A 24,905-nucleotide genomic window follows, 5' to 3' on the forward strand; every position below is an offset into this window, starting at 1 on the left:
GTGGGCCCCACTGCCAACCCACAGAAACTGAATCTCTGTTGATAGGACCCAAGGATCTATGTTAGGTTTTCCTGATACCCAGATATAGACAAAATTAAGTGAAAAAAGCAAGTTTCAAAACAGGGTGTGCTGCATAATTCCATGTCTTTTTCTCTGTGTTTTAAGGTTACATGGTTACATACAGAGTTACCGTTTCTTTTTGTTTGTTTGTTTTTTGGCTGCATTGGGTCTTTGTTGCTGCGCGTGGGCTTTCTCTAGTTGTGGCAAGTGGGAGCTACTCTTCATTGCAGTGTGCGGGCTTCTCATTGTGGTGGCTTGCTTCAGTAGTTGTGGCTCGCAGTCTCTGGAGTGCAGGCTCGGTAGTTGTGGCACACGGGGTTAGTTGCTCCGCGGCATGTGGGATCTTCCCGGACCAGGGATCGAACCCGTGTCCCCTGAGTTGGCAGGCGGATTCTTAACCACTGCGCCACCAGGGAAGTCCCTAGAGTTACAGTTTCGAGAAGGATGTTAGAACTGTTAACAGTGGGTTACCTCTGAGGAGTGGGACTGGGGCCCTGGAGAAGGAGAGGAAGACTTTACCTTCTCTCAATACACTGCTAGAAATGACACAAGTGATCACTTAATATATTCTTTTTGTAAAAAATTAAACCCTACAGATAAGTATGGTAATTAAGTAACTTATCACCCAGTCTGAACACTTTTGAGAGTGAAAGGCAGTGCTGTTATTAGTTACAGCAGCAACAGAGAAAACAGAGGCCGTTCTGGGCAAACCTGGGCAAGCGGTCACCCTGCATAGGGTGACCAAAGTCCCCTTTGATCACCTCCCATCCTGGTTACAGCCACCCCTAGTCAGGGGTAACCACTGTTACCAGTTTCATGTATTTTACAGACCCTTTTAGTATAATATGTAGCCACTGAAAACACCTTGTTTTGAGACTTCTCTTTTTACATAAGTGGTATCACACTAAATATATCAACATGAAAGTTGTTTTTTCTCATTCAACAATATATGTCTTGGACATCTGGCCATGTCAAGCCCATGTGGGTCTGCTTCATTCCTTTTAGCTGCTGTCAAGCATTCCACATGTGAATTTTTCCACTCTGTTGTGGATGGATATTTGGGTTGTTTCCAATTCTTTAGAATGACTAACCATGCTGATGATGATGGCGACGGTGATACTGTCCCAACAGCAGAACCACCCAGTGTCCAACAGAAGTCAGTCTAAAAATATTCTCAGGAGATGGCATTTTTGAGGAATGACTGGATTTATGAGTAAGGTCCCTCACCAGGACTGAGGCTCCTCCATTTGCCCTGTTCAGGGATGGTACAGGGCTTCAGAGATGGGGCTGTACCCAGCTTCACCATCAAAGGCTCTCAGAATGCCCTTGGCCTCTCCAAGCTGTTCCCGCAGTTGAGGTCCAGCAGAAGCTCCTGTCCCCAGGCCTGGTGCCTCCAGTCTCACTGCTCTTCCCCTTCTCCTCTTGCCTCTACTGCTCATAAGGCTCTTGCACTCACATAGAGTGACGCTTGGCTATGGTGGAAAGAGCCAGAGACTGTTCGATTCCCAGTTCTGCCACTGACGGACCGTGTGACCTTGAGTGAATCTCTTTCCCTCTCTGGGTCTCCAGTGCTTCATCTGTGGGATGGGGAAAATAGTATTCACGTCCTGGGCTTGTGAGCTCTTCTGTGGGATCACAGAACGGGTCACGTACATGCCCCCGTCCCCTCCACGAGGGTGCTCCATGAGTGGTCACTTCAGTCCCCTTTCCCTTGTCTCACTGTCACTTTGTGTGGACTAGTGTCACCGCAAAACTGAAAAGCTAGTCGATGCTCCTGAGGACAAAGATTGTATCATCTCCCACTTTGGCATTGTCCCTGCCCTTCTCAAGTCCTGGCGTAGGTTTGGGGCACACTTTGGGGCCCCACGAGAGAGGGAGTGATGTAAAGAGGCTGTCTTTATTCAGGGTCCTGGGAGGCTACCCAGAGAAAGATGGGGAGACAGCGCCCTACCCTTGGACTGATCCCTCACTCGTGGGATTTTTTAATCTAATGAGGCAATAGTTCCTAATTGTAGAATCTCCTGTCTGATGGGAGAGAGCGTCTCTGCCTCCAGGGGATCTCCTAGTGTGATGGGAAGGACATGGTCAGTATCCCCTGAAGCTCCTTGTCTGATGAGGGAGAGATGTTATCAGTTCCCAGGGAAGTTTCCAGATTGATGGAGGAGACATACATCTGGGGCGCCTTCCTGACTTTCATTGAAGATTTCCATTTTGTGTGAACCTTTCTTACAGCGTCCCTTCCTTAACATGTACATGCTGCTTGCTCTCTCTACAGGACTGTGAGTTTCATGAGGGCAGAACTGATATCTCATCACTGGGATCTCTGGTCCCAGCTTGTTGCTGGGCGTCCTAAGGAACGCTTGAAGATTGGCCACATTCTCAGGGGCTCCCAAGAGTCAGGGTTCTCAAGCTACTCAAGGTCAGACAAAGCAATTTAGAGAATGAGAGTGAGTCATCAGAGGGGCATGGTGGGGGAGGGGATGGGTGGGCGGTGGCCTGGGCCTGGGGTCTGCCCTCACACCCTCTCTCCACTCCCTTCTGGAAGCTGCTGCAACTCTGCCTGTGGCATCTCACAGGAGCGCTCCCACAGCCTCTCCCCCCATGGGAGCTGGGTGCTGAAGTGGGCGCCTCTGTCTGTGTAGGAGATGAGACACATCAGATCCCCGGGCTGATGGGCAAGTCAAAACTGCTGGTTAAGTGGCTTTAAAGTAGTGGCCATTTATAAGTTAATGAAAGAGAAAATAGGCACATTATACATACAGATTTGTCCTTAATGAGGGGAAAAGGCATTGTTTACTGATGTGCAGTTCTAATTATCCACGCACAAGGCTAGCTTTTTTCCAGCAGCACCGTGTGCCTCCATTCTGCAATCTTCCACCACGTTCCTTTAACCCCTTCAGTGCCCAGCTGGGCACTGACTCATCCCTCAAAACATCAGTTTCCTGTGCTGCCTGAGCAGCCAGTTCCTGAGTGAGTCTGTAGGACCTTTGACCCCAAGACTCCCGGCAGCTGCTCGTGTCCTCTGCTCTCCTCAGCTGGTTGGCCAGATGGAGGACAATGCTGCCAGGGCCCTCAGGGCAGCCACCCTTGGAGAGAGGCAGAGCTCAGGAATGGCTGCTTTTCTGGGGCAGGGGGTTGCGGGGTAGCAGGAAGGACCCAACTGAGGTGACAGATGGAGGGTGAGGGCTGCAAGCCAGGGACCCCCCAGGAGGGAAGGGTTCGGGAGCATCACCCAGCAATCCCACCCTTTATCGTTTCTCGGAAGTGGGGAGGTGGGGGGGGGACGGTCCAGAAAGTGTCAGGAAGGAAGGGGGCTCCACTTGGGAAAGGTGAATGGCAAGGTGCATCCCAAACGGGCACCTCCCTGAAGCCATTGCTGAGGTTACACCCATGTGTTTCTCACGTTAGCATAAGCACACATGAGGTCACTGTAGGATAAACAGATAACCCTCACTGCCCCGCAAGCTCCTCTTTTATCCCCAGGTCCCAGCCCTTTACCCCAACCTGCTAGATGCTGCTTGTCCTCAGTGGGGAAATGAACAAGCCACAGAGATGGGAGTGGGACATGAATGACTGTTGCCAGAGTGAGGTCACTGATATCCCCTGCTCAGCTGGGGAAGTCAGTGAGGACAGAGGAAGCTGAAGCAGTTACTGGAAGGTGGGAGGGGAGACGGCTAGGTCGACCCCAAACTCTTACCATCAGGGGCACACTGGAGCTGTCTTCTGGAGCCAAGGCTGGGAGGGAATGTGGCTTTCCCTTGAACTTTCTGGGTGAGTTACAGGCAGTAGTTGTAACTTGCTAATGCTCAGAGTGCCTTCACGGCTCTGGTGGCAGGGGGTGGGGTGGGGGGAGGTGGGGAGTTGTGGGGGGGCGGTCTAGGAAAGTGTGGCTCAGGTTTACTCACAGGTTATTGCAGTGGAGGCAAAAACACTACCTCTGTGACCCCTGGACAAGAGTACACGCGGTGGGGACTTCCCTGGTGGCGCAGTGGTTAAGAATCCACCTGCCAACGCAGGGGACACGGGTTCGTGCCCTGGTCCGGGAAGATCCCACATGCCGCGGAGCAGCTAAGCCCGTGCGCCACAAATACTGAGCCTGTGCTCTAGCGGCCACGAGCCACAACTACTGAAGCCCGCACGCTTAGAGCCATGCTCCGCAACAAGAGAAGCCACCGCGATGAGAAGCCCGCTCGCCGCAACTATAGAAAGCCCGCGCGCAGCAACAGAGACCCAACGCAGCCCAAAATAAGTAAATTAAAAAAATTTAAAAAAATTTAAAAAGAGTATATGCAGTGACCGCACAGCGCGATTCTGAGGGTTTGATAGAAGGGAGGACTTAGTGATAGATTCAATGGACAGTTGAACAAATTTTGTTTGAAAATATGTTTGAAAATTTAGGTAAAATGGACAAAGTCCTAGAAAAACAAAAATGACCAAAACCGACAAAACAATAGAAGGCCTAAATCATCCTATAACTATTAAAGAATCTGAATCTCTTTTTAAATTGAAGTGTAGTTGATTTACAATGTTACAATGTGTTAGTTTCTAGTATACAGCAAAGTGATTCAGTTATACATACATATACATATATATATATCCTTTTCCATTATTTTTTAAAGTATACATATTAATAATTATTTTCATTTTGCCAAAGTGAAAATAACTTTCATCAATAGTCAACTCCCTTCTTAATTCCTTATAAAACAATTTCATTAAAATGTTCATTCTTTTGCCTTTTCCAGTTTTCTTTCTCATTGTGTGCTTAACTTTTCTAGTCTGTTTCTCTCTTATGTTTTATCATAGGATATTGGATATAGTTCCCTGTGCTATATGGTAGGACCTTGTTATTTATCCATTTTACATATAGTAGTTTCTATCTGCTAATCCCAAACTCCTACTTTATCCCTCCCCCACCCCCTTTCCCCTTTGGTAACCGTAAGTTTGTTTTCTATGTCTTTGAGTCTGTTTCTGTTTCGTAAATAAGTTCATTTGTGTCATATTTTAGATTCCACATATAAGTGATATAATATGGTATTTGTCTTACTTCACTTAGTATGATAACCTCTAGTTCTATCCATGTTGCTGCGTATGGCATTATTTCATTCTTTTTTGTGGCTGAGTAATATTCCATTGTATATATGAACAACATCATCTTTATCCATTCATCTGTCAGTGGACATTTAGGTTGCTTCCATGTCTTGGTTATTGTAAATAGTGCTGCTGTGTATTCAATAGATTGGGGTGCAAGTATCTTTTCAAGTTATAGTTTTTTCCGGATATATGCCCAGGAGTGGGATTGCTGGATCATATGGTAGCTCTATTTTTAGTTTCTTAAGGAACTTCCACACTGTTTTCCATAGGTACTTCACCAATTTACATTGCCACCAACAGTGTAGGAGGGTTCCCTTTTCTCCTCACCTTCTCCAGCACTTATTATTTGTAGACTATCTGATGATGGCCATTCTGACTGCTGTGAGGTGGTACCTCATTGTAGTTTTAATTTGCATTTCTCTAATAATTAGTGATGTTGAGCAACTTTTCATGCACCCGTTGGCCATCTGTATGTCTTCTTTGGAGAAATATCTACTTAGGTCTCCTGCCCATTTTTCGATTGGGTTGTTTGTTTTTGTTATGAGTTGTATGAGCTGTTTGTATATTTTGGGAAGTAAGCCCTTGTCGGTTGCATCATTTGCAAATATTTTCTCCCAGTTCGCAGGTAGTCTTTTTGTTTTGCGTATAGTTTCCTTGGCTGTGCAAAAGCTTATGGCTTTTTTTAAAAAAATATTTATTTATTTATTTGGTTGTGCCAGGTCTTAGTTGCAGCAGGTGGCCTCCTTAGTTGTGGCTCCAGGGCTCCTTAGTTGTGGGTTGCTGGCTCCTTAGTTGTGGCACCTGGGCTCCTTAGTTGAGGCAGGTGGACTCCTTAGTTGCAGCTCACGGGCTCCTTAGTTGAGGCATGTGAACTCTTAGTTGTGGCATGCGTGTGGGATCTAGTTCACTGACCAGGGATTGAACCCAGGCCCCCTGCACTGGGAGCGTGGAGTCTTATCCACTGCACCACCAGGGAAATCCCAAAAGCTTATAGCTTTGATTAGGTCCCATTTGTTTATTTTTGCTTTTATTTCTTTTTAAAAAAATTTTTATTGGAGTATAGTTGATTTACAATGTTGTGTTAATATCAGGTGTACAGCAAAGTGAATCAGTTGTACATATACATATTGATATATCCATTCTTTTTTAAGATTCGTTTCCTGTACAGGCCATTACAGAGTATTGAGTAGAGTTCCCTGTGCCATATGGTAGGTCCTTATTAGTTATCTATTTTTATATAGTAGTGTGTATATGTCAATATCAATCTCTCAGTTTATCCCTCCTCCCTCTACCCCTGGTAACCATAAGTTTGTTTTCTACATCTGTGACTCTACTTACGTTTTTTGTTTTTTTTTTTGCGGTTTGCGGGCCTCTCACTGTTGTGGCCTCTCCCGTTGCGGAGCACAGGCTCCAGACGCGCAGGCTCTGGATGCGCAGGCTCAGCGGCCATGGCTCACGGGCCCAGCCGCTCCGCGGCATGTGGCATCTTCCCGGACCGGGGCACGAACCCGTGTCCCCTGCATCGGCAGGCGGATTCTCAACCACTGCACCACCTCTACTTATGTTTTGTGAATAAGTTCATTTGTACCCGTTTTTTAGATTCCACATGTAAGCGATATCATATGATATTTCTCTTTCTCTGTCTGACTTACTTCATTTTGCTTTTATTTCTGTTGCCTTGGGAGATTGACCTCAGAAAACATTGGTATGATTTATGTCAGAGAATGTTTTGCCTATGTTTTCTTCTAGGAGTTTTATGGTGTCATGTCTTATATTTAAGTCTTTAAGCCATTTTGAATTTATTTTTGTGCATGGTGAGAGGGTGTGTTCTAACTTCATTGATTTACATGCAGCTGTCCAGCTTTCCCAGGACCACTTGCTAAAGAGACTGTGTTTTCTTCATTGTATATTTTTGTCTCCTTTGTCAAAGATTAATTGACCGTAGGTTTGTCGGTTTATTTCTGGGCTCTCTATTCTGTTCCATTGATCCATGTGTCTGGTTTTGTGCCAATACCACACTGCTTTTTGTTTTCTAAATTTTATTTATTTATTTTTGGCTGTGTTGTGTCTTCGTTGCTTCACGCAGACTGTCTCTAGTTGAAGTGAGCAAGGGCTGCTTTTCCTTGTGGTGCACAGGCTTCTCATTGTGGTTTCTCTTTTTGTGGAGCACGGGCTCTAGGCACACGGGCTTCAGTAGTTGTGGCTTGTGGGCTCTAGAGCACAGGCTCAGTAGTTGTGGTGCACGGGCTTAGTTGCTCCACGGCATGTGATCTTCCCAGACCAGGGCTTGAACCCATGTTCCCTGCATTGGCAGGCGGATTCTTAACCACTGCGCCACCAGGGAAGTCCCTACCACACTGTTTTGATTACTGTAGCTTTGTAGTATTATCTGAAGTCTGAGAGGGTTATGCCTCCAGCTTTGTTCTTTTTCCTCAGGATTGCTTTGACAATTCTGGATCTTTTATGGTTCCATATAAATTTTAGGATTATTTGTCCTAGTTCTGTGAAAAATGTCATGGGTAATTTGATAAGGATCACATTAAATCTGTTGATTGCTTTGGGTAGTATGGCCATTTTAACAATATTAATTCTTCCAGTCCAAGAGCATGGAATATCTTTTCATTTCTTTGAATCAATTTCAGTTTCCTTTATCAATGTTTTATAGTTCTCAGCATATAAGTCTTTCACCTCTTTGGTCAGGTTTCTTCCTAAGTATTTTATTTTTTGATGCAATTTTAAAAGGGTTTGTTTTTTTACTTTCCCTTTCTGATATTTCATTGTTAGTGTAAAGAAATGCAACAGATTTCTATATGATAATCTTGTACCCTGCTACCTTGCTGAATTCATTGATCAGTTCTAGTAGTTTTAGTGTGGCATCTTTAGCGTTTTCTATATATAATATCATATCATCTGCATATAATGACAATTGTACTTCTTCCCTTCCAATTTGGATACCTTTTATTTTTCTTCTCTGATTGCTGTGGCTAGGACTTCCAATACTATGTTGAATAGAAGAGGTGAAAGTGGGCATCCTTGTCTTGTTCCATATTTTAGTGGGAAGGCTTCAGCTTTTCACTGTTGAGTATTATATTGGCTGTGGGTTTGTCATAAATAGCATTTATTATGTTGAGATATGTTCCCTCTATACCCACTTTGGGAAGAGTTTTTATCATAAATGGATGTTGAATTTTATCAGATGCTTTTTCTGCATCTATTGAGATGATCATGTGGTTTTTGTTTTTTCTTTTGTTGATATGGTGTATCACATTGACTGATTTGTGTATGTTGAACCATCCTTGTGACCCTGGGATGAAACCAACTTGATTGTGGTGTATGATCTTATTTATGTGTTATCGGATTTGGTTTGCTAATATTCTGTGGAGAATTTTTGCATCTGTGCTCATCAAAGATATTGGCCTGCAATTTTCTTTTTTGGTAGTGTCTTTGTCTGGCTTTGGTATCAGGGTGATGGTGGCTTCATAGAATGACTTTGGGAGTATTCCCTCCTCCTCAGTCTTTTGGAAGTGTTTGGGAAGATTCAGTGTAAGTTCCTTTTTGTATGTTTGGTAAACTTCCCCAGTGAAGCCATCTGGTCCTGGACTTTTGTTTGCAGGGAGGTTTTTTGTTTTTTTTTTTCACTACAGAGAATTTGAATCCTTAATTAATGATGTCCTCACAGAGAAAACTCCAGGCTCCAACTGCAGCCCTTCCTGTGGCAGTTATTGGACATTTATTGCTATTAATAAAGCTGGGACTTCAATCCACATTCACCACCTTATGCCTATTTTCTATACATTAAAACCGTGAGAGAAGAGAGTTATGTTTTAATCCTCCTTACCACCCTCAACCCAGGAGAAATGTCCTGCAGCATCTCATTAACACCTTGTATTTATTTGCAGGTTTGAATGGGCAACAAAAGGGCCTTTTATGAGAATATTTATTAAGGGTCTATGTGCCAGGCAAGTCACCTCTATTGATCTCATGTAATCCACACAAGCATCCTGCAAGAGAGACATTATTATCTTCATCTGAGGTTCAGAGAAGTAGGCTGACTTGTCTAAGTCACAAAGCTAGTGAGAGGCCGTCTGACTCCAGAGGCTATTCCTTTTCCACTGGACCGCAGTGATGCCAGAACAAGCCTGCCCCTTCCTCAGGGAAAGGAAGGTCATGACCAGTCCTCTCCCCACCCCACATACCAGCCCCCATCTCCAGCTTTCAACATCTAGGTCAGAGTTCCAGGCCCCTCCCACCCTGACTACAGTGCATGGGAATTTCTTCAGTGGGTCAATGACCCTCTTACATAGCAGGCCCCAGAACTGAACCTGGCATTGAAAGCCATAGTTGGCTATTCTGGTTATCTATTGCTAGGTTAAAAATTACTCCAAACTCAGTGGTGTGAAACAACCATTTACTATGCTTTTAGACTCTGTGGGTCAGAAATTCAGATAGGGTACAGCAGGGATGCTTGATCTCTGCTCCACGATGTGGAAGCCTCAGCTGGGAGATTCAAAAGCTGAAGGTGATTCAGCCACTGGGGGCTGGGGTCATCTGAAGGCTTGTTCACTCATGTGTCTGGTGGCTGGTGCTGGCTGTTGGCTCGGACCTTAGCTGGGACTCTCGGCCAGAATCTCTGCTTGAGGCCTCTCCAGATAGCTTTGGCTTCCTCACAGTACGGTAGCTCGATTCCCATGAGACAACCAGTTAAAAGCACGTTGCCTTTTTTGACTAGTTCTTCTAGTTGTACGGGAGCATGACTGCACCATTCTGTTAAGTTGTCACAAAGCCCTGCCCAATTTCAAGGGGAGGAGAAGTAGACTCCACTTCTCAATAGGAGAGTGTCAAAGTTCTAGAAGAGCAGGTGGGACTGGAAATATTACTGTGGCCATTTTTGGAAAATACACTGTACTTCACAGGCCCACCTTAGAGGAAGCTGTCCACACAGGAGGACCTAAGAGGTGCCCATGCTTTACAACTTTGCTCATTCAGGCAATATATAGTGTTCACCACGTGCCAGACGCTGCCTCTCCAGTTGGTCCCCGGCTGCACAGCCGTTCAGCCCCACCCACCCAGGTGCTTCCCCTGAGGCCCTGAATGGTTTGATCAAGATGAGAGAACTTTGGGCTTAACTCTCTCCAGCCTTCTGGGAAACATTGCTCTGGGTCACTGTGGCTACAGCCCAGAGACTAATTTCTCCCTCTGGGGGCTGCTGTTGAATTGAGGTTTTATACTCCCATTTCTGAAAGAACAGACATAGTGAACAGTTTCTATTTATTGAAGAACATAGTAAGTTGTTTTTTTACTTTTATATAGCTCTTATTTTGTGGCCCCCATGAAACAAGTGGTTCCTCAGTAATAAAGAAGTTCCTGCCCTTTGGTGACACTCAGAAGTGGGAGAATCCGTTTGTGAATTAGGTCCTTTTGGTGTAAAGGAAGAAGCTGGGAGAGCTCTTTTAACTCTTTAGCACATGAGTTTGGCTAGTATAACTGGTTCACTAGCTATCACCCTGGAAAATGTAATGACCTGGTCATGACAAGTTGAGGTATAGCTAGTATAATAATCACAATAATAACCAATATGTATCATACTCCAGGCTCCGGGTTGAGCATTTTACACACCATCCCATTTAATCCTCTTAACAATGCTGTGAGGAAGGTACTAAAATTGTTTTCATAAATGAGGAAACTACTTAGTAAGGTTCAGAGAAGTTAAGTAATTTGCCCAAAGACACACAGCTAGGAAGTGGTGGAACTGGGATTTGAATCTAAACCCATGGACTCTGGACACTGTTCTATTAACATTGGGCCATGCTATGCAGATAGTAGGCCTGGTAGCTTAAAGGGAGGGACAGGAATTAGAGTACAGTAGGCTGGGTGTTGGGTCTCTTTGGCTGGGTACCAAGGACCCATTCTGATGTCTCAGTCTGCTCGTCTGTAAATGGGGATAATGCCTACCTGAGTGAGTTACATAAAGCACCAGTATAGTCCTCCAGACCCAGTGGACGTTCAATGCATGACTGGGGAGTTCCCTTCCCTTTCTCCTTCCTCCATAATTTACTTGAACTGACCCTTAGAGGGGGCCTCCCTGCCCAGAAGTAGGGGGATGGACAAGATGACTTATCCATGGCTGTTCTAAAATCCCTGGTTCCCTAAACTCCTGCTGGATTTCGAGATTCCATTCCCTCTCACCGTGCTTTTCATTGGGAGAACTTCAAATGATTTTATAAAAACTGCAAATGTACAAGGTAATTGAGTCTTCTGTTTTATTACCCTGAGCTGCCTGGACCTTGCCTGGCCTCCTCCTCACTCAGCGAGCTGCTGGAATAAAGTTGGAAGTGTTTGCACTGGTAATATATAGGACTTAATTAACCTGGCCTTTTATAGCATTTCCAATGGAGGGTTGGAAAGAACTTCGAGGCAGCTTGGGAAAAAGGAAGGGGGGCCTAGGGTGGGAGTGTGTATGTATGTACAATGCTCGATGTTGTTTTTTTTTTTTCCTGTTCTTTTCTTCTGTACTTTAATCAGCATTTAATGGCCCAGTTGAAAATCTGTTATTCGAACCCAGGCACTGGTGGGAAGGGCTGGAGGGGAAGCCTGCCTTCTTCCCTCCATCCCAAGCCCTACAGCAGGCCGTGGAGTGGCCAGTGAGTCTGGCCACACCAGCCTCATTCCCAGAAACTTCCAGCAGAGGCTAATGCAGCTCATCTCAGATGGGAGATGATGAATGGACATTAACAAGTGGACTCTCTGTGTTGGCCACTCAAATGCACACCAACCTAAGAAGGCTCCGTGGGGTCGTGTCCTCTTTCCTGGGAGCCTGAATCAGTCTCTGAGCCTGTCTACCCCTCCCCGCCCCCCCAACTCCCTAACATTCCCACTTCTTTCCCCTCCTAGCCTGAAGCCATCCCTCAGCCAGACACCCTTCTAAACCAGCCCAAGAAAAAGTGACTCAACTCAGATCCACCCTGGGCACAGGGGGATGGGTTTATAACGGCCAAGGTAGCTTCATGCCTTAGACCATTATTTTAGGGAGACTTCAAGAGAGGGCAGTCAGGGTAAGAGCCTCTCAGCAGCTGCCTACTCAAACCATTGCTCCACATACCATAGCTCATAAATCCTACCCCAGCGCTGCCGAGTGGTTACATCATCCCAAACCTCCTGCAACAATTTGATTTGGAAATAAAAACACAGGTGTTAATTGACTCACTTCTTCTGCCCCTTTGCAGTGCCCTGACCCTCGATAGCTTTTAACCTTGCAGTTAATAAAAGTTTGGGGCCCAGCCCCAGCACAGATCCTCATTTATTCTTTCATAACGTCAGCGCATTCTTACTGAGTGACCATAATGCACAAGTCATTGACCAGTCCCCTCAGGGAGGGCGTCAGGTGGCCGAAGATGAGCAAGAAGCATTTCATGCCTGAAGGATGAAATCCAGAGGATGCTCACAAATGACACGGATTTGGGTGGCAGGTACTCCGGGCCCCCAGAGAAGGCCTGGGTGCGGCCAGAGTTTTAGAAGAGTCTCCAGCTCTTGAGATGATGCTCTTGAGTTTGCCTGCTTAGCATTCATCCCTCCTCTGTGAGCACCCAGATTTTCCTTTGGGGAACCCATATCTCTTCCACTAAGTCTCTCTGGTTTCAAATGGGGTGAAATGGCTGGAGTCCTCTGGGCTCAGCCCAAGACTAGAACTAGCTCCTCAGAGCAGGTCAGCCCCGTGGCCACAGTGGTTAGTTCAGTGATGGGCATGGGACTGGAGCTGGGCTAATGAGAGCTATTGGTGCAACTACTAGGAGGGAGAAATTCTTTGTTCCTTTGGGTTGGCCAGAAGTGGGCCCGGTGCTGCCGGCCGCCATCTTGCTCTCACACAGGAGATGCTTCCTGAACCTCAGAGTGAAGGCATCCCTTTACTTTCTCCTGCAGGGGCACCTTTAGCTTCACGTCATGCTGTCTCCTGCACCACCATGAGCAGCTTCGGTTTTTAGGTGTGTGTATTATCCCAGGTTCAAGTGACCCTCACTCTACCTTCAACTAGACTGTGCCCAGGAAGAATTTCGAGAAGAGCAGAGCTGAGAGATGGAAAGAAAAAGATTGTTGATGGGTGACTGGATCCAGCCTTGTCTAAGGCTTGACAGCCCCTGAACTTTCAGTTAGGTGAGCCAGTGAACGGCTCAAGTTTTATCTCTGCTTACATTTGCGTAAGTCAGTTTCCTTAGAATTTCTGTTCCTGATTCAGTCTCTGAGTTACAAGCTTTCTAGGTACTGAGACCAATTGGAAGTCACCCTGTCTGTCCCCTAACTCAACAGCTGAGGCCAAGGAGACGTAGGCTTCTTTCCGCTTCCCCATTTGTGGTAGTCAGCAATTCAGGGTCAAGCCCTGGCAATAGAGGGGCTAGAGCACATAATCATAGGGCACTTTTTAAAAAGACCTGCACTAGTGTGGCTCTGAAAGTGAATGCTTCCTTCAGTTTGCCCCCTAGGCTCCTCTCATCCAGGACCCCAGTCCTGGCCCTGTTCAGGTTGCTGGGTACCCACACCTGTCTCCAGACCCAGCCTGAATAATTCAGAGCTGAAGGCTACTGTCCTTCCCCCAGAGATGAGCTTGGCCCATTTTCTGTGCCTTGGGAGATAATATTTCATAAAGGCCAGTTCTGGGGCTTTACCAGGCCAAACCAGGGCAGAACCAAGAGCAGACTCATCCTAGCCCGAGTATCCTTCAAAAGGGCAGTTAACCTAGAGCATCCATGTTTGAGAAGAGGCACGGGTACAGGTAAATCAATGAGAATCTTTATATTGGGGTAGGCTCAGATCATTGCAGATACCAGATTCGCTGTTACCTTTATTTGTGTTCATCCATGCTTCAGTTTATCTTAGACAGTGTTAGACAGTGTCCTTCTGGGGCACAGATTAGTTGGAGGTAGACGGAGGGTTGGACAGTGGACCTGCGGAGACTCCTCCTGGGGTAAAACATACACGTGGAAACCAAAGGCTGTTCGCTGTGGTGCAGGAGGCAGCATGGCCTGAAGCCAGAGGCCCTCCCTTGATCACACCAACTGCTGTGTGCCCTTCAACACAGCTCGAGGTGACCTCTGTCACCTCAATTTGGAAGGCTGGACTGTGTAGGATGAGCTCTGCAGGCAGAGAAGTCGGGTTACAGTCCCAGCTCTTACTCCCTTGGGCAAGTCCCTCTCTGACACTTGCTTCTTCGTTATGATTCCTCGACAGGAATCATAAAGGTACTTCCCTCTTTGAGTCGTTTTAAGATTCAGTGAGATAATTAAGTGCTTAGCACAGGGCCTGATCTAATTTCTCAATTAATTATTAGTGTTAATATTATTCTGTAAAACAAAAGGGCATATTAGAAGATCAAAAGTACCTGCCAAGCATTGAAGCTCAGATTCTAGATCTAGTCCCAGCCCTCTGGGAACAACTGTTGTTTTCAGGGCATTCAAAAGTCAATGTGAATTGTACACCTACCACGAGACGTCTGGGGGAAGAGCCTAGTCCTGCCTTTTCCATTTTAAGAGGTCTTCACCACCTCTAGCCCACAGCAAATCTCCGTCAGAATTCCTCTTGGGCAGTGGTTTTCACTCCCCTTCCCTTCTTCTTAATGGTGATGTCTTTTCTTTTTCCTGAGAAATCTTACAAGGGAACTCATATCCCTCACATATATCACTTAGGTGACTCTTAAACTATATGCCTCCTGACTGCTAATTTCTTTTCAGATGTGTGTCCTTTTCCCTAGTCAGATCATCAGTACCTTGAAGACAGAGACAGGTCTTAAACTTCTTGGTGTCCTCATAAATCTAGGTACAGGAGAGGTCCTTAGACATCAGTATTAGGCCCATGAGCCCCTGTCCTGCCAGGTACTGTGTGCTTGGGTTGGGGCTGGACAAGAGAAGGCACTAAGGAAGTTCTTAGGAATAAAGAGGCCCTCTGACGGCAGAAGGGATCCCATGTTCTTTTTGGTCAACTGGACTCTTCAGAAAGTTCTTTCTGAAACAGCAGCAGTCAGAAAGATCTGGGGGACTTGGCTGCCCAAAGCCCTTCCCAAGGCCACAGCTGCCCCGGGTCTCCAGCTTGGCTTCCCCACCAGCCCCAGGGCTGCGACTGAACAGTGCTGACCTCTTAATAAACACAGCACCAACGCCAAGTCCTAACTCCACAGGAGAAATAGCCCCGTGCCCCTCGATCCCATTTAACGTTTCACACCTTAATGTGGTCCTATTTTTGGAAAGCCAGTATGAGCTGAATAGCTTCTTGGTATGCAGCTCTGGGTGGGGACAGGGGCTCCAGGGAGGGCGGGGCATTCTGAAAAGGGCATGTAATTAAGCCTCAGAATGTTCGAGGTATGCCCCCAAAGGAGGGCGTTTCAGGGTGCGAGTGCAAGAGCAGTGGGCTTGTCCAGGAGGTTTGTGTGCACGAGAGCTTGACTGCTGCTGGGCAATCCCAGCTCGGCTCCCACCCTCGCTCACCCCAAGCCACCACCCCAGCAGGGCCACCCTGGGTCGGTAACTCTACATTTCCTAAGCAGACCCTATCGGCAGCTCTTCTCAGATACGATACATCATCATTTGCTCCATTAGAAGATAAATGTATGGCTGTATTATGGGATTTGCATTCCATTACCTTGGTTTGCATGCCATAAAACATTTATTACACCCTTGGGCTAAAGTCTTAATAATGACTGGGTGCGAGGCACTCATGTGGGGCTGGTCCTGCTCGGGAACCAGAGATTAATGCCTTTTGATGTCACCCAGCTAATAGTCGTGCTCACCAATTTGTCCCATCAGAAGATATTAGAGTCAGGCCCTGTGCGGGGCTTGCGGACCACTGTTCAGCTTTAGCTGGGAGTTGGGACTCCCCTTTCCTGCCCACCCCGCACCTGGTCTTGTTCAAAGTGGCCAGAATAAAATCTCAGGGTCCTCCCTGTCCAATCCCGCCCCCCATTCCACTCCCACCCCTAGCCTTGGGCACATCCCCAACCCCGGGTGTGATGAAGCTACAATGAAGGGTTTAAACATCTGCTTTCCTGCTAGACACAGCAGTGGCAGCGTAGTAGTAGTAGCGAGAGTGCACGGACACACACACGCACGCACGCACGCACGCACGCACGCACACACACCCCTCCCTCACCCTAGGTGGAATGAATTCAAGGCTTCCACTGATTTCCTCTTCCATGCAGGAGACCACGCCATCCTCCTTCCTTCCTGTAATGGCAGCAGCCTTCGCTCTTTGCCCCAGAACTATGTGGCCCGCCTCACCAGAGCAATCCGTTGAAACCACCACCCCTTCAAGTCAGTCCCCACTTAGCAAGCCAAAGGCTCCCAGCAGCCCACTGGTTAAATCCATGTTCCTCCTAGGCTGGCCCCGCCCTGCACCCAACCAACCTCAAGTCCCATGGATCTCCAGCGCTGGGACCCCAAGGGAAATAAGCCCTTGCTCTGGGAGATTCTAACTGTGACAGAGGGAGAAAAACACGCTACAAAGTTGCTATGGGTCTACAAAAGTTACAGATGAAACTCCGTGGGAGCACAGTGCTTCTGACATGCACATCCGGGAAGGCGGGTGAATAGCTGGCGCCTAAGGGCAGAGATAGGGAGCAGGTGGGGTGGAGGGTGGGGTTGGCCTGGCTGAGAAGGGGAATGGTGGGAGCAAAGGCACGGAGGCGGGAATGCTTGGAGAATGGGAGGGGGGAGGAGGAAAGAGTACTATGAAAAGATGGGGTTAGAGCAAGAAGCACTGTCAGTGCGGGGATGAATTCTGAGGGCAGGGGTGAGAGAGAAAGGTCTGTGTACTGCAGTGCTGGGCAGGTTCCCTGGCTGGATTGGGGGTGTTGAGGCCAGAAGCAGGAAGCCCAGGCGGGTCCCTCTGCTGGTTCAGGAATGAGGCCATAAGGCTGGACTGGGGCAGGAGTGAGAAGGAAACGATGAACGAAGGAAGCAGTAAAGCGGAGTCAAGATGAGGCTGAGGACGGCCTGCGGTGGGAGAGGCTGGCTGCAGATGCCTCTAAGGCAGCGGCTCTCAGTGGGGCGGTACTGCCCAGGGGCTAGTTTGGACATTTAAGGGGGTAATTTGTTGTGACAGTGCTGGCATTTAGTGTGTGGGGAGGGAACCAGGAGTGCTTTCTGCATGCTGCAATGTGCAGGACAGTCCCATGCAATGAAGAATTCTCTCATCATCCCATGCAACTTCGAAAATTCTGAGCAAGTTGCCGTGGACTCTGCAACCCCAGGGGGCACTATTCACTTACGTGATGAAGTAAATGGTTGTGCAGTGCACAACCTGCACAACCGCAGAGGGGTCCCAGGTTTGACGGTGATCCTGGTGGAAAAATCTGTTTACAATGACCTGAGTCTAAACCTAGCTTGGTTTTACATATACACACAGAATACGTTTGCATGGTTTTAATATACACTGAATTGTCTAGGAATGCCTCTCCTGTGACAGCTGAAGGGGAAATTGTCTTCTGTTCTGAATCTCTGTACTGAACCTTACCAAGAGTTGGTCATCATTTCAGAAACCGCCATTCATGTGGGCACAATACTCATAGCCCTTAAGTCACCCCCCGCCCCAAGGCCAGAAGCACTGACAGTCTGTGGTTTTATGTTTAGGTGCAAGTATTCAACTTCCTCATTGTTGCTGAGCATTTACATATTGAAATATGTATTCTTTTATTATAGCTTACTTTCCTTTGATTTTTCCTTTATACTATAGTTAGGTCCATATATTGATTTTTTGGAAATTATGTGGATAGGTTGGTTATATTATCTGTGCTTTCCATTCTGGGAGAGTAAATGGGGCATGACAAACCCAGTAATAAAAGGAGGCTGTGGGTGTGATGCGCTGAGCTGAGAGCTACGGTTGGGAGAATTCCAGCCTTGACAACTTCTTCAGGAAGCCTGTTTGGCCACTTTAATTCCACAGCCCCACCAAAGCCTGCTTTTCTTCCTTCCTAAATGAAGCCCTTTGTTAGACCTATTTTCCACCTTTTTTCCCATGATCATAATCTCCTGAACAGTCTTGGCAACTGTGTTCCAATAAACACGTAAGCTCCCCAGAGACAGCCTTGAAGGGATCGCCTTTTATGGCCCTGACCAGGCTCTAGAGAAAAAGGGCACTAACTAGGCTCACTGACCTGAAATACACAAGGTGGGTGGTGACGAGGCTCCTGTGGGTCAACACGAGAAAGGGGCGTCCACAGCAAAGTGATGTAAAATCCAGAAAACCCCATCTCTCAGCGTGAGAGAGACCCTCGACTCTAGAACAGAAATTTCACAAGTCTCGTCAATGTAAAGACTGATAAGGGGAAAAAAATTAGTGGGAAATCACTGAAAAAAAAAATAAGCCACCCCGATTCTGGGACCATTGGAAAACAATGTATTGGAAGTTCAAAGATCAGACGTGTTGAAGACTGAAAAAAAAATCTGATGTTGTGAGTTGGTGGCTTCAAAGCGACTTCTGCAGGCAAGGAGGCATCCTTTGTAAATGGGAAGACTGGTCAAGCACAGACACAGGGTTTAGATAAGTTAATGGATGATAGTGCTGTCAAGGGTGATGAAGGGGAACTTGGCTCCTCCTGAGGTGAGTGATGCACTCTCGGTATCTGGAGGACGACCACGCATTCCTGTTGTGGGGCCTTGTGTCCTAACCCGAGGCAGACAATGGGCCCGGACCCTGGGAGGAAGGAGGCAATGCTGGGGTCTCCAGTTATTTCTAGGGGTCCCACAAATGGATGCAGTAATCTACTTCCGTTTTTTAAAAAGAGAAAAAAAGAGAAGTGGTTAGGTCAGATAGTCTGAGTCTTTAGAAAGGGTTTTTTTTTAGTGGGTGTGTATTTCAGTTTAGGGGAAGCATGAGATGAAACTCAATGGGAGTGCAGAGGGTGTCCAGAATTCCTAAAGTAGTTGAAGTCATCACTGGGGTTCTAGGACTCAGACTGCCCGAGTTCACATCCTAGCTCCGTCGCTGAGTAGCTGGGTGACCTTAGTCAAGTTACCTAACCTCTCTGTGCCTCAGTTTTCTCCCCTCTAAAAATGGGCATAGTAATATTGTTACAGAGCTCAGGTTTGGCTGCTCGCTGCTCGAAAGCCAATACTTGAGAGACTAGTGCTGGTAGGAAAGGAAAAGTTGCTTTATTTAGGAGGCTGGAAACGTGGGGAGAAGATGGACTTGTGTCCAAAAGCCAGCTCCCCACTGCCAATCAGGGGGCAAGAGCTTTAATTTTTTACTTTTTAAAATTTTTTAAATAAATAAATAAATAAATAAATTGTTGGCTGCGTTGGGTCTTCGTTTCTGTGCGAGGGCTTTCTCTAGGTGCGGCAAGCAGGGGCCACTCTTCATCGCGGTGCACGGGCCTCTCACTATCGCGACTGCTCTTGTTGCGGAGCACAAGCTCCAGACGCGCAGGCTCAGTAGTTGTGGCTCACGGGCCTAGTTGTTCCGCAGCATGTGGGATCTTCCCAGACCAGGGCTTGAACCCGTGTCCCCTGCATTGGAAGGCAGATTCTCAACCACTGCGCCACCAGGGAAGCCCTAGGGGGCAAGAGCTTTTAAAGAGGAGTTTCAGGGGTGTGTAGGTGGAGGGGGCTACGTGCAGTATGACACAGTCAGCTCCAACAGTGATCTTGAAATTGGTCATGGGGTGGTATGATCAGTCATCTCGATTGCTTTAAGTACAGTGAATCTTCAGTTCCAGGGTTGGTTTGTTCCCATTTCCTTGAGGCTGGTTCTTGGAATTGTGTAAGATGGAGCAGCTTATGTCATGGCTGCAGTCTGGTCATCATGTAGTTAACTTCTTCCACCTGGTGGGGGTCTCAGTATCTGCAAAATAGCTCAAAGGATGTGGCTCAGAATATTATCTATAGCCCTTGAGGAGAAATGAAAAGTCCTTGACTTTTTTAAATGGCTAAACTACTATTATTTTGTCTTGTTTGACTCTTTTCCTTTCTTTTTGCATTTTCTCACTTCTCTGATTAAATTTATTCTTTGGCTAAAGTTTTTCTACAGACAAGAGGCAGGCAGAGGGCATGGCAGGGATCTGTCCTGGGAAGGCCCCGTAGGGTCCTGCCCCATTACGGTATTACTTCACTGAGCTGTGGAGGTAAAAGGAGTTAATATGATACATGAAAATGCTTAGAACAGTGCATGGTGTACGTAAGTGCTCAGTACATGTGTGTGATAGTTGTTGTTATTACTCCTGAGAAAAAGGTGAAGCTTCATTGGCTCCCTCTCCCTCCCTACTGATGAACCAGTGAAGGATAGCTCTGGAGAGCTAAGGGAGGAGCTGGAAGCCAGAGAAGTTAGGGCATGGACTTGGTCCTTGTTTTAAATCCACTGTTTAGAGTAGTAAATACATTAAAAGTAGAGGTTAGCCCCTTGGTCCCAAAGATTCAGCTCAGTAGGGGACAAGGAGTGACCGTGTACCCCCAAAACATTGGATTAGAGAACGTGGTGCTAAGGAGAGATCCTCTCTCTAGTTTTATCTCTTATGTATGTACCATTACTCAGTAGCCATTCTGTTGAGAGGGATTCTGAATCCTGGATGCAGGGGAGAGGGTGCCAATATGGCTAGAAGGAAGGAAACCCAGTCAGCTCACAAGAGCCTGGGTTCCTAGATGCGTCTGGGTGGGGAAAGCCTGCCACCGAGAGGCAGGCATCCTGACTTCCCAGTTCTCCTCTGCCAGGCTCAGTGGCCCCGGGCGTGTCATCCCCCTTACCCTCTCTGCCTGTTTCTCTCTGTATAAATGCCTTAGAGGGAAGTCCAAGGGGTACTAGGGAATTGTAGGACTTTAGAACTGTAAGTGGGAGACTTCCCTGGTGGCGCAGTGGTTAAGAATCCACCTGCCAATGCAGGGGACACGGGGGTTAGAGCCCAGGTCTGGGAAGATCCCACATGCCGAGGAGCAACTAAGCCCGTGTGCCACAACTACTGAGCCTGCGTGCCACTACTACTGAAGCCTGCGCGCCTAGAGCCTGTGCTCCACAACAAGAGAAGCCACTGCAGTGAGAAGCCCGCGCACCACATTGAAGAGTCGCCCCCGCTCGCCACAACTAGAGAAAGCCCGTGCACAGCAATGAAGATGCAACGCAGCCAAAAAAAAAAAAAAAAAGAACAGGGGGTCCTAGAGGGTATAGCAGACACTGCCATAGCCCACCCCATCCCCTTGTCCTTACCATGTTGGTGTTCCAAGCCTGACTTCCGGCTCCAGCATCTGCAGTTCTTTGCCCAAGAGCTTTCTCCAGCCACTGACACGCCTTTGTGCAGCAGCTCAGAAGCAGCCCTCCACCAATGACCAACAGGATCATTGTATAAATATCCCAGCTCCTCCGACCCACAGATGGGACAGCTCTGAGATGTAGGTTCTAGGTTGATGCCCAGAGTCCCCAGCGGGAGTGAGCTCCAGGTACCCACAGGACTAACTTGCTTCATAACACACCCCATATCATTTTCTTCCCTTTCCTGATTCACTTCCCCTCTCCTGGGGTCAGCTCCCATATAAACTACCTGCCCAAAGCCTCGTCTCAGGGTGTGCTTCTACCACACTAAGGCAGAGGTTATCTGGCTGAAAGACTTGGTGTTACCGAAGCGAGATAATTGGCAGAACACGCTTGCCCGTATGTACAGGGTATAATAAGAAGTGCCCACCTAGCAGGGCCTACACACAGCCCAGAAAGAATCAGAACATTTGCATCATTAGGAAGACGTTCCCTCCACCAGCTGAGGAAATGGTCATCCCTCCACCCCCCACCTGGGGAATCTTCTTGGAGGTAAAAGCCCTGTGCTGAGACCTCCCTCTGGCTTCTCTCTCACCAGCCGTCTGTTCCTAATAACCCCACCCACGCACTGGAGCCTCTCTGACTTGATAGTGCAGGACGCTGTCACTTGAAATTAATTGCAACTAATTAAAAATGATCCGGTTAGGACAATTGCACAATGGCGCTCCGGAGACTGCTTCATTCCCAGAGGTTTGGTGGCGTTTGCGGCTGCTGCAGCCCCAGTTGGCCGGACAAGGCCATACATCATCGTGTCATTTTACATTGTTATTTCTCTGAAAGCAGCAATTTAAAAGAGTCTCAGATGAACCTTGAGCAACTTCGCACTAAAAAGAAAAATGTTACTGTCCAAGATCTGTAAAATATAACATATAGGCTCAAAGAAGCCTGTTGACATGAAAAGCGGCCTTAAGTTTGTGCTGCGATTTGCATATAATATATAATGTTGTAGTAAAAGGACTCACAAAGCAGGCAGTGGCTGTGGAGCATCGATCCTCAGTCCCTTTGTTCAAACTGGGTCACCTACTGTTCCCAGTTATTATTTTATCACAGCCATTTCTCATGTAAGGAGACAGGACAGTATCTAACCTCCTGGCTTCTAGGGACTGCCACCCCTCCCCCTTATTTAGTGGAAGACCCAGGGTCCTTCCAGGCTCTGACTCTGAAAGCATTGCAAGTCCCAAGTTGCCCTGCTAGTTTCCAAGCTGATCCCAGGAGTGGCAGTCCTGTTAGGACAAGAGGCACTTCTGAGGCTTGGAAGCCCTGCTAAGCAACTTGGAAGCCCTCACACCTCATTTCAAGGGAGCCCAGACAGCCAAGGAATAAATTTTGGCCCTATGTATTTGAGATATAAATCTCTCCCTTCAGGCCACCGGCTGCCCCACTTCACTTCTGTGGTCTTCATGGCACCCTCCAAACCTCTCCACATCAATGGGGCGGGGGAGAAGCAGGCATTTGAACAGAAAGAGGTATGTCAGAAAAAGCATCTTCCAGAATTATTTTTCTAATGCTCTGGTTCATTCTGCAATTTAAGAAAATGAGGTGACTTTCCATGGTACCAACAAAAATAAACCTCTGCAAAACAGAAAAAGTTCAAAAATTAAAAATCAAGGTCTTTAAAATTAAAGATCTAGGAGAAATATAAGAGACTACACAGATGAGAGGGAAAAAATGGCAAGCGGGTATGCATACCAAGTTTTATGTGATTACTAAAATTGGGCTTTGGGCTTCCTGGAGACCAAAGCAAAAAAGGAAAATAAGAAACATGATTAGCTACAAATGTCACGTGGTCCTTAAAGAAAAAGCAGACCAGCTCCTTAGAAGAAACAAGACATTTTTTTCATGGATCTCGTGTGGGTCATGCAGTGGTCAACATCCTCCATGGCATCCTCACAGTTCGGGCAGGGGCGAGGCTTGGAAATTGGAAATCAGGGCCATGGTCTGGTGAAGTAACCTCTCTGGGAGATCCAGGAGATGGGGATTAAATGTGCGCTTCACCAATGGCTGGCTTTATTCAGGGGTAAGACCTAGATACTAGAGGAATGTGGGGACTAACTCCAACCTCATCTCCAAATTACTTCCATGCACAGTGGGTTTTTTTTTAAGTTTTTTTTTTTTAAATAATTTATTTAGTTTTGGCTGTGTTGGATCTTTGTTGTGGTGCGTGGGCGTCTCATTGTGGTGGGTTCTCGTTGCAGAACACGGGCTGTAGGCGCGTGGGCTTCAGTAGTTGTGGCACGCGGGCTCAGTAGTTGTCGCTCAAGGGCTCTAGAGTGCAGGTTCATTAGCTGTGGTGCATGGGCTTAGTTGCTCCGTGGCATGTGAGATCTTCCTGGACCAGGGATCAAACCACTGTCCCCTGCATTGGCAGGCAGATTCTTAACCACTGTGCCACCAGGGAAGTCCACACAGTGTTTCTTTAGAACAGCTCTGCTTTTTTTTTTCTTTAGCACCTTTTTTTTTTTTAATTCAAGTACAGTTGATTTACAATGTTGTATTAGTTTCAGGTGTACAGCACAGTGATTCAGTTATACGTATATATACCTGTCTTTTTCAGGTTCTTTTCCCTTATAGGTTATTACAAAATATTGATTATAGTTCCCTGTGCTATATAGTAGGTCCTTGTTGTTTATTTATTTATTTTTGCGGTACGCGGGCCTCCCACCGCTGTGGCCCCTCCCGCCGCAGAGCACAGTCTCTGGATGTGCAGCCTCAGCGGCCACAGCTCACGGGCCCAGCCACTCCGTGGCATGTGGGATCCTCCCTGACCGGGACACGAACCTGCGTCCCCTGCATCGGCAGGCAGACTCTCAACCACTGCGCCATCAGGGAAGCCCCCTGTTTATCTATTTTATATACAGTAGTGTGTATATGTTAATCCCAAACTCCTAATTTATCCCTATCCCCCCTTTCCCCTTTGGTAACCATAAGTTTGTTTTCTGTGTCTGGGGGTCTGTTTCTGTTTTGTAAATAGGTTCATTTGTATCATTTTTTAAAATTAGATTCCACATATGAGTGATATCATATGATATTTGTCTTTCTCTCTCTGACTTACTTCACTTAGTATAATAACCTCTAGGTCTATCCATGTTGCTGCAAATGGCATTATTTTATTCTTTTTTATGGCTGAGTAATATTCCATTGTGTGTATGTACCGTATCTTTATCCATTCCTCTGTTGATGGATATTTAGGTTGCATCCATGTCTTGGCTATTGTAAATAGTGCTGCAATGCACATTGGGGTGCATGTATCTTTTTGAATTATATAATAGTTTTCTCCAGATATATGCCCAGGAGTGGGATTGCTGGATCATATGGTAGTTCTATTTTTAGTTAAGAAACCTCCATACTGTTCTCTATAGTGGCTGTACCCAATTTGCATTCCCACCAACAGTATAGGAGGGTTCCCTTTTCTCCACATCTTCTCCAGCATTTATTATTTGTAGACTTTTTGATAATGGCCATTCTGACAAGAGTAAGGCGAT

General features: G+C 46.8%; 1 protein-coding gene across 6 annotated transcripts in view; it reads left to right on the forward strand.

The window, feature by feature from the left end:
* The window catches only part of LRMDA (leucine rich melanocyte differentiation associated), a 1,268,542-nt gene that overhangs the window by 81,357 nt on the left and 1,162,280 nt on the right, over positions 1-24,905 (forward strand). The gene's annotated exons all lie outside the window — the stretch shown is intronic.

The sequence above is a fragment of the Lagenorhynchus albirostris genome, chromosome 16 (assembly GCF_949774975.1).
Source record: "Lagenorhynchus albirostris chromosome 16, mLagAlb1.1, whole genome shotgun sequence".
Classification (NCBI taxonomy): Eukaryota; Metazoa; Chordata; class Mammalia; order Artiodactyla; family Delphinidae; genus Lagenorhynchus; species Lagenorhynchus albirostris.